Source organism: Caretta caretta, chromosome 7, assembly GCF_965140235.1.
Source record: "Caretta caretta isolate rCarCar2 chromosome 7, rCarCar1.hap1, whole genome shotgun sequence".
Taxonomy (NCBI): domain Eukaryota; kingdom Metazoa; phylum Chordata; order Testudines; family Cheloniidae; genus Caretta; species Caretta caretta.
In genome coordinates this window covers 38934066-38947450 of record NC_134212.1, presented here as the reverse complement: position 1 = coordinate 38947450, position 13385 = coordinate 38934066, and the positions used below count along the sequence as shown (strand labels likewise).

General features: G+C 40.3%; 1 protein-coding gene across 6 annotated transcripts in view; it reads right to left on the bottom strand.

Moving 5' to 3' along the window:
- VGLL4 (vestigial like family member 4) overlaps window positions 1–13385 on the bottom strand; it is a 152575-nt gene that overhangs the window by 11371 nt on the left and 127819 nt on the right. The gene's annotated exons all lie outside the window — the stretch shown is intronic.

The window sequence follows — 13385 nt, the reverse complement described above, 5'->3', positions numbered from 1 at the left end:
CAAGCTCTGTCAGGAGATAGTGTCGCATTTTCCCCTAGATTTCCTGATACTTATTTAATGCTTTAAGAATTGAGCCATATTCTGGCTACTGATCATACTTTAAGGCCAGAAACCTACCAATTTAGAATCCTATAAAGTCTACTCCCCTTCCCCACCCTCCTAGCAATAGCTTTCCTTAAGCAATGCTGAAGTGTATGGAAAGAACATGTATCAATCACTGCCGTTCTCTGCAGTGGGCAAACGCTCCAGCAGCCGGACAGTACACTGCTAAAAACAATAGAGTAGACACTGGGGCACTGGTTGATTGTGTAAAGAGCCATATACGGTATATATACCCTGGGGATTCAGGCATGTAGGGCAGTTTACTCACCTAAGCAGTGCCTCACCATCCACACTGCAATTTAGATCTGTGCTAGCTGGGGTATGCAGTGTGCGTACTCTGCATGCTGCCATAAGTGTAGATTACCTTAGGGCCACCTAATTAACATCAGAAGTAACTCCGCTGGAGGCAGTGGGGTTGTTGAAACATGGAACATTTAAAGAGCAGCATCCATTGTTTATTTCTGTCTCAAATGGTTGTATTTTCTTTCACCACGTTTCTTTAATTAGCAAGAGCAGTTCCCACAGAAGATTAATTACAACCAACTGGTGAATTGTCTCCTCAACAGATTCACTCACGTAATTAAGACTTCAACATTTATTGCACTTTACAAATAAATGATTTTGTATCTTCTTTTGCTTAATAGATGTGTATTTGCTATTCATCAGGGGAAGTTGCTAAACAGACAAACCATTCAAAAGGAAACTAATGTGAGAGAGAGAATTGCGCTTTCAACTTGATGAATTATGACATACAGTAGGACATAATCACACATCCACATAAGCATTTGTTTGATTGGCATTCTGGAAAGATCAGTATTTTAAAGGTTAAACTTTATCAAAAGCCCCGTACTGTGGTTCTGGCACATCAAGTTCATACCAGGGATGAAAGAGAGTTAAAAGAGAAAAGTGGCTTTATGAAAAGGCAGGAGAAAAACTTAGAGCAAGAGCAGATCTTATGGAACAAGACTGCCAGATACTCAACAGGGATACTTATTAAATAAATCCATTTAAAAACTTTGTCTTACCCAATCATAACAAAATAATACACAAGAGAGACTTTGCAGAAATGCTGGTATGACTGGAGGGTTGGGGCTGCGAGGGGTGGGGAAAGAGAGAAAACAGCTTTTACCATAATGGTGAGATTATGCCAAAATCAAGATGTGAACATTATTATTCAATGCTGAAACAACTGACCAGTACAAGAAGCCACTGCATCTTCTAGAGGTCTGGTACGGTTAGAGCTAGCAGGAAAAGGGAAGCTAACAATTGAGAAATTGAAAGTTAAAATCCCACATAACAATTGTAAACAGATGCAAATAAGGAATCCTGAGACCCGCTAACAAGCAATTTAGCCAGCCTTCTTACACAAAATCTAATAGAAATAAAAATGCAAGATTTACGTGAGAGGGTAACCTTTACTTGACTTACCCCTCTACCTGTTTTTATATAGGATTTTTTTTATATTTTAGTTTGTATAGAGGTATTTAATAACTCTGTTTTGACGCCAACTTCTCCATAGTATTCAGAATCAAAACTACACTTAGATTTACATTATTGTTCTGAACTGTGGCTACCTTTTGTTCACATGTGTGCCAGTAAAAGATGGCTGATTACTCCTCTGGAATATTTAACATATAATATTTAAAGTATAGGAGGGACGAGGAGGTGGGGAAGAGAGAAAGAGAAGGAGAAGGGTATCAGCCACCTCTTAATGGACTGCAGCATCCATCTATGTTAAGAAATGAAAATTTTTTTTCCTTCTAAACTTTCTGTATTTATACTGACCTAACTGTGATTGATGATGAAGCTAGATATTGGCTCTAGGGCCTCATTTGGTTGAAAAAGGCAGTTGTACTTTTTCCATGAAAGAATGGGATTCCTGGTGAGAATATGATTAGCGACTTCAGCACCAATTCTTCCTTGCATTCGGACACAGTGTAAAGGAGCAACCGGCTACTGCTGCCCTTATAACCAAATACTTAAGAGATCTCACCATAGCAAGCAGTACACAACACACTGGGAAATGTATTCTTACAGGTCTGTGTTTGTGTGCTTTGCTCTATGGCTTTGCCAGCCTAGTAACATTTCAGTACACAAGACAGTCTGCAATATCAGCATTCTAAAGAAAGACGTTTTGTATTGGATTATACTGAGCTAGTGACTGGTATGAGTAGAGACTGGATGGGAAGCATAGCAGTTTCTATATTTGAAGTACAGTAAACTGCTCTTAAAATACAGTACTGAAAATGACCACTGAATGCACAACACAAACAAGCTACGATCTTTCTTTCTGTCTGAAAAGTTTAAACACTGAACCTTATACAAAGTCTCCACTTAATGAGATTTTTTTGTTCAAAAAAAAAAAAAAAATCAATGTAATGAGTTAAACCTGGGCAATAGCAATGAAATGGTCTCGTCAATAAATCATTACATTAAAACACATTCTTAAAAACAGATTAAGTCTAAATACAAATTATGAGCTAACCTCTAATTGCCTTGCTCACATAAAATAGTCCCTTTGAACCACAACAATACATTTAAGCCAGTGAAATTACTTATGTGATCAGTGTAAACAGAATTTGGCCCTACATTATTTTCAAATTTAAGGAAAATCTCTAATGTTAGATGCCAACAGAGAGGGATAATTTTTCCTGCTGCAGCACAATACCATCCACAGCTGCAAACCAGAAAGGCTACACTTGGGTGTATGATCACAACTAAAGCCTATATGGTCTAGTACAGTTTGAAGTATTAGCATTGCTTGGTACAAAACCAAATTCTTCCTGCTGATAAATTCAGATTTTCACTGGCTAAAGAGAATACAATATTATATCCCCTAGATTTTATTTGTCTGTGTAATGAAGACACATCAATTCTCAAAGGCAGAAGTCTCTTCACCACAAAGAGCTGTTTCTGCTGTGAAAATGGAACTGTAGGTTCACAGTTTTGCCCAATGTTTGGGATTTCCATGCCAGAATATTGAATTTGCTGATCAAAATGGCAAAACTTGACCAGTTATAGGAAACTCAAAAATGTCAGGTTTTTCCATATATTTACATGCAACTCAAATAGCATATATATTTCTATTCATTTTATATAAAGCTTAAATGCAAACAAACATATTTAACATATATAACTTCCTGTCTGTATGTTTCTATAGAACTTCATACCCATTTATACAGGATTCCAACAGAAAAACCTGTCCAGAGGTGGTGGGCCATGGGCTACAGACTTGGAGGGTAAGTAAGTATTGCTAAATTCCACTCCAAGTGAGGAAAGGGAGCAAAACCAACGTGGCATTATCCCTCCCTATGATGAGGACCTCCACAGGCTTGGGGGAGAAATAGGAAAGGTGGGGATGGAATTGGGAGCATCTGCTATATGTGGATAACAACTCTACAAAATTTCCATAGGAAATGTCTGTCGGAGTTAAATTCTGCTCCTTTAAGTGTCTGCACCTGCTCCACTCCTTCTACCCCTCTTGGGCACGGAGGTAATGCACAGCCATAAATGGTGAGAAATTGGTAGGAAGCGTGGCTCCAGAATGAGCCTTGCTGTCAGGCAGGATTTATGGGGGACTATGAGGAGCAAGAAACAGCAGCACAGAGACTGGCCTGAGAATATTGGGATATCCAGACAGAGAGGAAAGCCATGCCTCATGCCCCTCTGTGGACCCACATCCCCTTCTCACACTGTGAGGATGATCACCTCTGGGCAGGGTATGCTTTGGCCCATTGTATTTAAAAATACTTTTCTTAAGTAATTCACATGAAAATCTATCCAGCACTGACAACGATGAGAAATTTTTGCTACTTCTAGTTTTACAGAGGAAATTCACCATTTTTGTTTGAGTCCAGCACAGATCTTTAAGTACCACACAGACTAGTAACACAAGAGCACTACACAGGCTAGAGTATACTTCCATTTCAGTACTCCCAGGATTAAGATTAACACTAAATTCTTCACTTCACTTATCTTCTCAACTCCTTTTTCACAGGATCAGAGGTGCCCATGATTTTTCACTGCTCCTTCTGGTCCATGGTATGGGTTCCTAGGTCTTGGAGTTCCAGTCTATTTCTCCTCAAACATCTCTTGACAAAGTCTTTCCATCATATCCTTGGTCCTTCATGTCCATTCTTGCTGTCTTCTTCCTCCCATGCTTTCTTTGTTGGTCATTCTTCTCCCATCCTTATCGCACGTCCAGCCCACCTCAAATGTGTGCTCACCAGCCTATCACTAAGAGTCCAAAGTTCATCTCTCCCCCTGCCCAATTTTTTTCAGGTGCACTCTGTTTACTCTCTGCTTGTCTGCCATTCTCCTTGATGTATTATTTTCTACTACCTAAATCTTCTTTTCTTCCATCTCCTTAAGACCAACTGTCTCCCTGGAGCAAGCATGGACAAACACACACAGCATACACTTTTCTTTTCAGTTTGTTACCTAATTGCCAGTCCAACAAGTACTCTTGCCAGCTTTTTCACTGCCACCCATGCTCAATTTCAGTTCTCCAGATCGCTCTCCGGTGGCACTAAGAATACTTCCCAAGCAAACAAATTCATTCTTCTGATTCAGCTTCTTTCCTGAAACTTCAATGAACAGGTCTTCTACCACCTTCCCTACTTGCATAACTTCAGTTTTCTTTGTGTCTGCCTTTAAACCATGATCTTTAAAAACACAGATGCCCACTTTGATATCATATTTACCAGTTCCTCTTTTCAGCCATCGAGGCCAGATCGTCAACATACATTTGTTTTCTCTGCATCTCCACAAGCTCGGTTCTCCTACAAATTAACGCCATAACTAAGATGAAGAGAAGCTGAGTACACTGCCTTGTCTCAATGCCGCTGTCACCTCAAAATCCTCCGAAATTCCATGTATTGGTACCTACCACCTTAGCTCTTGACCCTTGATACAGTTCCTCAATCATCTCTACTTGTAGTCCCCTCCCATCCATCTCAATACTCTAAAAACCAGCTCCGATAGAACCAAGTCAAATGCTTTTGCAAGATCAATTAACGTTGCATAGCAGTTAAGCCCTCCATTTATCATTCTATCAAACTTCTGTCTCATGGCAAATATTAGTACTCCTTCACTTCCTAAAGCCATGTTGTTCCTCTCCTATATTCTCCTCCTCCTTGAACCTCAACCTTGGCTTTCAAAACTCTCTCAAGGACTTTCAGAGCCTGACTTAACGTGGTGATGCCCCGATAGGCATTTGGATCATTTGCACCACCCTTTCCCTTCTAAAGAAGCACAATCAATCCCGTTCTCAGGTCATCTGGTATCCTAGCTTGATCCCAGCAAACACACAGTAATCTGTGAAACTGCTTTACTTCAATATCTCCAACTGCGTGATCTTATTAACAGTTATCTTGTCTTTGCCAGCTGCCTTACCATTCTTCATCTTATTCAGTGCTCCTTCGGTCTCCTCTACAGAGATCAATACCCCCAAAATTGTCACGAGTGCTTGCACTCACAACTCTCTTGTTTAACAGTCTTTGGAAATATTTTTTCTTTTTAGGGTTAGTCACTACACAATTCCCATTCTTCACAAAAAGATTTCTTCAGATCTTGATTTACACTAAATTTTAGCAACTTTAAATTAAACTTATGGCAGAAAAAAAAAACTATCTAACCATATAGATCTCTTAGATTCCATTGGTATGGTGACTGTTCATATACTTGATCTGAATACAAGATTAGCTTTATTGATATTAGTACAGGGAATGAATCAAACCCCTTCACATTACTATTATGTAATTTTAAATATACATATTTTGAAAAATTTACATTCACAATGTATTTGTGCAACTGAAAACACTTCCAGTTATGAAACTAGAAAGAAAACGGGCTTGATATTCTCATTACTGGTAACTCAAAGATGTTTCAAAATTTGGAAAGCTTAAATTTCACTTCATTTGTAAAGTTTAGTAGCACAAGCAGAAACATCTTATACAGGAAATAGTTGTTTTGTTGTTGCTTACAAGCAATGTTTACACTAATAGTATGAAAACAATTATTCTAATAACTTACACGAAAATAGTATTCAATGAATATTGTATTTATTTCTTTTGATTTTTTTTACTCCCATTTAAATTATGTTTTGGAAAACTGCTCTATGCTTGTTTAGATACTTAATGCTCTTGCCAAAGGGGCCATCAGAATTGCTTCCATGTCTGAAGATAATTGTATTTCACCAAAATGAAGTAGTTCTGTATATCCAGGCTTCTTAAACTAGTAGGGGTAATTGCTGGCTATCTTTGAAAGCTAAAGATTTGTAATGCATAATGAATGACACTATTTAATTGACCAAGCACAGAATCCCTCACTGTCTCCAAGCCTCTCCACCCCTTACAAAATTATTATGGGTCAAATCCTCAGCTGGTCTCAGTGTAGCACAGAGGTGAGCAAACTACGGCCCATGGGCCACATCCGGCCCACAGGACTCTCCTGCCCAGCCCCTGAGCTCCTGGCCCAGGAGACTAGCCCCCGGACCCTCCCCCACTGTTCCCCCTCCCCCGCAGCCTCAGCACACCATGCTGCTGGTGGAGTGTATTAAACTGCTCCGCGTAGGAATGTGCTACTGGTAGCAGTTACGGAGAGCAATTTACTACACTACACCAGCACAACGCTCTGGGCGGTGCGGTTGCAGCGCCGCCAGCCACCAGTGCTCCGTGCTGTGCGGTCAGGGAGCAGAGGAGGATGGACCGAGGGCAGGGGAGTTCGGGGTGGTGGTCAGGATGGAGTCGGGGCAGTCAGAGGGCAGGGAACGGGGGGTGGTGGAATGGGGGCAGGGGTCCCGGGGGGACAATCAGGAAGGAGGGGGAGTTGGATGGGGCGGTCAGGGGCAGGGGTTCCAGGGGTCAGGGAGCGGGGTGTGTGTGGATGGGGCAGGGGTTCTGGAGGGGCAGTCAGGGAACGGGGGGGTTGGATGGCCCGTCAGGGGGTGAGAAGCAGGGAGGGTGGGCGGATAGGCAACGAGGGCACAGCCTCCCCTAACCGGCCCTCCATACAATTTCCGAAACCCGATGTGGCCCTCAGGCCAAAAAGTTTGCCTGCCCCTGGTGTAGCATCACTGATTACAATGGAACAACTCTGCTTTACTCAAGCTGAGGTTCTGGCCTGGTGTGTGTAAATTTCAGTGACAGAATGGGTTGTTATATCAGTAAAAGAGAGCACCCTCACCCTGAAACCTTCTATCTGCTTTCCAGATAGAAAATTATACATTGCTCAAATCTTCAGTCCTTTTTCCCAGTGCTTAAAAACAGACATTGTTTTCCATGTTTCTCCCCAGTGAATCATAACCAAGGCTCCAGTGCTTACCAAGCATCATGTGCTTAGATCGATGTCATACCAAAACCACACACATCCTGACTGTTCGATGAAAGTCTGCTTCAATTTGGTTCTAAATAATGTTTGCTAATTGAAAGCAATGTTTCAGTCCTGTGCGTTAAGCAGTTCAAAGGTAGTTACCCCACATTGTTCTCAACGATTTTTGAATTGTATAACCTTTAAATGCTGCTGCTGCTGCTCTGTGTACTGGCAGAGAACTGTGGTAATTCACACCCATCCTAGAGGAACAGACTAACTCTGCCAACTGTTTAAAGAAAAGAGAAAAGAGAGGCCCAGGGAAGGGGACAGCTTTGCTTACACTGACTTCCAGCATGCAGTTTCTTAAGGAATGGATGCCAAAATGTTACTGTATCTCCAACTGGAGAAATCACAAATGTCCCAGAATCCCTTTGGCAGAAAAAGTTTTTACTTGAAATGGTTGTACTATAAAAGTATATGGCACAGGCAGAAAGAACAAGATTCCACTTACACAGCTTTTTAATTTACTTTCCAAGATGTTCTTCCTTATACACGCACTATGCATTCTATGGCTAAAAGTAAACCAATGTCTATACCTTGATACAAGACTCAAACATTATTTTAATGTTTTGACAGGAAGTTTCAACATCTTTCTTTGATAGTCAAATTGCTAACACACAGGGGTTGCCATTAAAGAGTCAGCATTTACTACCAATTACAACGGTCACATGACATTACCACTATTAGAAAAAAGAAACTATTGTAACTGTTTCAGAGTAGCAGCCGTGTTAGTCTGTATTCTCAAAAAGAAAAGGAGGACTTGTGGCACCTTAGAGACTAACAAATTTATTTGAGCATAGCATGCATCAGAGGAAGTGACCTGTAGCTCACGAAAGCTTATGCTCAAATGAATTTGTTAGTCTCTAAGGTGCCACAAGTCCTCCTTTTCTTTTTGTAACTGTGTAGTAATGCTGCACAAATGTTGACATTTCAGTGGTTACTACTGCACACACAATCTTTTGAGGGTTGAAAGAATCCAAATGCTTCTGTTAAACATTATTTAAGGAATTCCGATCAACTGGTAGAAAATATCTTTCCACAGTGTTATTAATGCAGCTTGTATTCCCCCCACCCTCTTCAAAATATACCTATTTACATACTTCACCTAAAACATAGCCAGGTGAGGAAAGGAGCACCTCGGTGCCATTTCACTAATGAATAAAACTGGGGGGGGAGGGGGAGGAAGTGTAACATTGTTCCTCACTAATTAAGAACCTTTAATTAAAAGGAAAATTAGATAAGTTGCACTATAAATGCCAACCTAATTATCAGAAGTACCACTACAATCAGCTAACATAAGCAAACATTCTTTGTGCCTGAATAGAAAAATACAGCCAGGTCTACTTTGCATGGCTAGTAGCCCATACACATTTCTGTTTTCCCTAACATGCTACAGAGATTTTTTTTCCCCCTTAATTCTAAACATCTTTATTCTTCCCTGTTATTTCATTTCACAGCTTAGTAGTCAACCCTAAAAAGCCTCAAAAGTAGGCAATTTACACCAGACTAGGAATTTGTGGGGTTTTTTTTTAAAGCATCACTACCCCACAGAATCTGAACTTCAGACTGGTTTTCTGAGAAGGATAATTTTATTTTGTTAGCGAACAATGTAATTTTTGTTGTATATTGTTCCCTTGGGGAAAATCTGCTGATCTAACCTGAATTTAAAAACCCTGTTCTGTACTGGCCAACGCATCCAACCTGAAACTAACTACTGATCTTCCACAACGGTTTTCTTGTAGCACCACTGTGGCAGTTCTGCCTCTTGCCACATTTTCGGAGAGTGAATTTATACTGGTGTACTCTTCTAGAAGTGCAGTTTGTGGCTCAAATGGATACAAAGATGGACTTTAACTGTAGCCAGCAAATTTTCCATTTCTTCTCCAATTCAAAACCATTTATAAGGAAAGAGGCAGGTGGCTCATTTTCATTTTATAGCATCAGGCTGGAAACACCACTCAATAAAAGGCACCTAGCATTTTTAGGTGCTCTCCAGAAGCTTGTCCAGCAATCAATAATTAAATTTTACTTTTCCAGACTAGAACTTTGATTATCTTAGACTGCCAATCAGATTTTTCCTATCTTGAATGTCAGATTCACTTCAGAGATTTGACCATTACATTAGTGAACTGAACCAAAAACAAAATATGGAATACAAAAAAGATGAGGCTAGAGGTAAGGATTAATGAAAGTTTGTGGAAGACAGATGTGTCCTTTTTGCTGAAGCAGAATTTTATGGTTTCTATCTTCTATTACTTGTACTTAGCACACTTTTCCTGTGTTGCCGCCATTGGATGTCAGTAGCCATTTTAGTGAACAGTGCATTTCTATGTAAATATGGAGTGTCAAATACTGAGATGAGAATGTGTTTTCTGTCATGTATTTTCATATTACTTAGACATCCTGTAATGCAGCAGCTATTTCAGGTTATTCTTATCTATTCACTGAAACAAACAGCTCATTAGCTGTTTGGAATCATGATGTCCAATTGGATACTTAGATGCAAACCTAATCTCCCTTGGGAATAATTTCACAGCAAAAATAGAACAGATTACCATGAGTTGTAAAAAACAGTAAAGAGTTTTCCAATGCCAATATATGCCATAAGAAAACACTTTCAGGAGGAATGAGGAGCTACCTATTCATGATGAGTTACTATTCATAAAAAAAAGTATGTAAGAAATGCAGAATGCACAGAAGCTGAAATACAAATCTAAGGTACAATAAAACAATGGACACAATCGTGGATCCCAACTCTAATTTCATCATAGAAAATATTGTTTCTTTCTCTTCAGTAAGTGCTGGTAGACTGACAAATGTTTTAAATGGATGTTTTGCTACATGTACTGACATTCCCATATACAGTAAGTAAAGCACTATGTCTCACTAGTTGATAAATTATTTTGCTTTCTGTTGATTCTTGTAGAGTGTGGCTAGAGATTCTCTAGGACATACTGTAATGTTATGGTGTGTGGATATGTGTATTATGCCAAAATAATTTGAAATAACAGGGAAAGAGCTTCAGAAATAATGAGCGCTGCCAGGTTTGCTGAAGGAACTGCAATTAAAAAGCCTATCTTGACAGAGAGTCTATCTCGAAAGGAAGCTCCCAGTCTACTCATTCAAAAGGTAATGGAAGAGTTTGCAAGAGGATTTAGTTTTAGGCCTTGGATAGAATTTGATGTTGTAGGGGTGTACTGCCCTCTTTCCACTATAAAAAGGGGACCAAAAAGCAGCTATGGTTTGACTCTTGATCACTTCCTGAAGCATGGATGGTACCATCGCATAGCATTTCAATATTATCTCATCAGTGAGGAAAAGTGTCTGAATACAGTAGGTCATTGTGACAGTTGCAGATAGCTTCCTGAAATGTAGGACTCCTCCAGGAGAGTACCCATACCCATAACCCTGTTACTTAGACTGCATCCAGATGGAAGTCAACAGTTGGCCATGACTTTCATCTCTCTGAGCCAGGAGAATTAATATTAAGCCTTGTGCCAATCTCTGGTCAACCACAATGAAGAGAAACACTTCCTGGTCATCTATCCTGAGACATTACACAAGTGATTTCCTTATCCTAATCTGCTGTGAAATTGTCTGTAATTGAGGGCCCATTTCTGGAAAAAAGCTAAAATATGGTCTGGTTCTGTCTCCTCTCCACTGCTTTAAGCTACTGTTCAAGGATGGCAGCACCTGCAGCTTGCCCCGAGTGTATGCAGTAAGCTAGAAAAATGTATAAAGCAAGATTTTCTGCAACATGGAAAGTCCAAGAAACAGAGGGCAGAAGGGCTGAACATTTCAAAAGCATCAGAAGTAAATAAAACAAACATCTGAAGAGAAAGGAAGCTATATACTCTGTCTTTACAAAAGACATCGGCTGCATTCACATCTGAATACTACCGAAGAGCTATTTTTAAAAGGTAGTTAATACTACGTATATTCAAACAGAACTACTTCTCTTCAAAATCAATATAAGCACTGGAGACAGTAAGCATAGTCATGAAGTTATTGGAGCGGACTGAGAGCCAAGAGAACTTCGTTCCATTTTGAGGCAAACAGTGTGACAGCTAGTGCCCTGCCTGAGACAACACAAGTTTAGAGGCAGGGCACTAGTTGCCAGGATGGTTGTACTCAAGTGATGGCTTCCTGAGCACACACCAGATTAATGCATGTATGAGGGTGCTCAACAGAATGTCTTCCCAATGGGAAAGTCACTTATTCTCTTTGTGCCTCAGTTTCTCCATGTATAAACTTATACCAGCCTCCTAGGTATGTAGTGAGGTTTAATTCATTAATGTCTATAAGGTGCTCTTGATGGCTTGGCAAGAATGACCTATAGAAGGGCAAAGTATTATATAGAAGGATGGGGATGAAGTTTTGCTGGAAATTTCTAGTTATCACATGAATCGTAGGGGTGGAAGGGACCTCGAGAGTTCATCTACTCCAGTCCCCTGCACTCATGGAAGACTAAGTATTATCTTTCTAGACCATCCCTGACAGGTCTAACTCCACACGGGAAGAAAATCTGAATGTGTAAGTGGCACGCAGGAAGAGCAACGAGAGGCAGAAAAGCAGTTAGAAGCTCGGAGGGGTACTGGAGAGTTCCCCAGGGACAGCTGTAAAATGATTAATCTGTATACAAATGCAATGCCTCACAAATACCTTCAGCAGGCATCTCCTCTTGCATTCTACCCGTCATGGGTCATGGGCCGTCTTTCATAATTCAGCCACGTTAAAATCCTTTTGAAGTCTTACTCTTGGCTCATGCAACAGACATTTTACCCCAAGTCACTGGAAATTACTGTAAAACAGCTTATGATCACACAGAGAAAACTGTTGGCCAATCCAAGGAAGCAAGTTTACATATAAAATACACACAGCAGTGCTGTATCTGATTGCAGTAAAATTAGCTGCATGAGTCTGAGCTCCACATTGCCAAGACAGGAGGTATGTTATCTGTTCTAGAGGAGCTGGGAACCCTGGTGTGGTAAGCTGCTGTTAATAAAGCCAGAGAGTAGAATTCTGTACAATGCTGTTAATGGACACCAAAAACAGTGATTATTTCTCTCATTAATATTTTCTTAGGCTTTGTCTACACTAGCATCTTTGTCAGTATAACTTATGCCACTCATGAGTGTGAAAAAAACCAACCCCTGACCAATATAAATTACACCGACAGAAGCTCCAGTGTGGACAGCACTATTTCGGTGGGAGACACTCTCCCGCTGACATAGCTACCACCACTCGTTGGAGGAAGTTTAATTATGTCGACGGGAGAGCTGTCTCCCGTCGGCATAGAGCAACTACACAAGCGATCTTGCATTGGGACAGCCGTGCCGCTGTAAGCTCTCTAGTGTAGATATAGCCTTAGTTACACTAGTTTGGTCTAAAATTTCTCTAACATATCCACTGTCAACCCTCACACAACCACTTATACAAATGTAATGCACCAAGATAGTGAGCTTATTCTAATCAGTTTATGGGCCCACTCCCTTAGCATACAGAATGCCTTTTCAAGTCTATGGGAGTTTATTCAATTTTTATGCAGGTAAAACACTGCGGGACTAAGCCCTTTTTTGTCCCAATCTTTGTGGAAGCATATATTATGGAAGGTCAAAAGGTAACAACAAACAGGACTTGGCAAATTTATTAAACAAGAACTTGATCATGAATAGGAAAGCAGGTGTATGAAAACCATGGCCACTGACTGCCTTTGAAGTACTAAATCTGGTAACTGAGCAAAATTTATTGGCAGTAGATTATAGCGATTCTTATCTCAACCTAAAACTAACAGTTCTTACAACACAGAAAAATAGCTCTGAACCATCCAGTTCTTAGCAAGTACAATCTCTATTCACCAGATGTGCGAGTAGCATTAGTTGGTGTGAACAAGAGACAGCTCAGAAAGTATG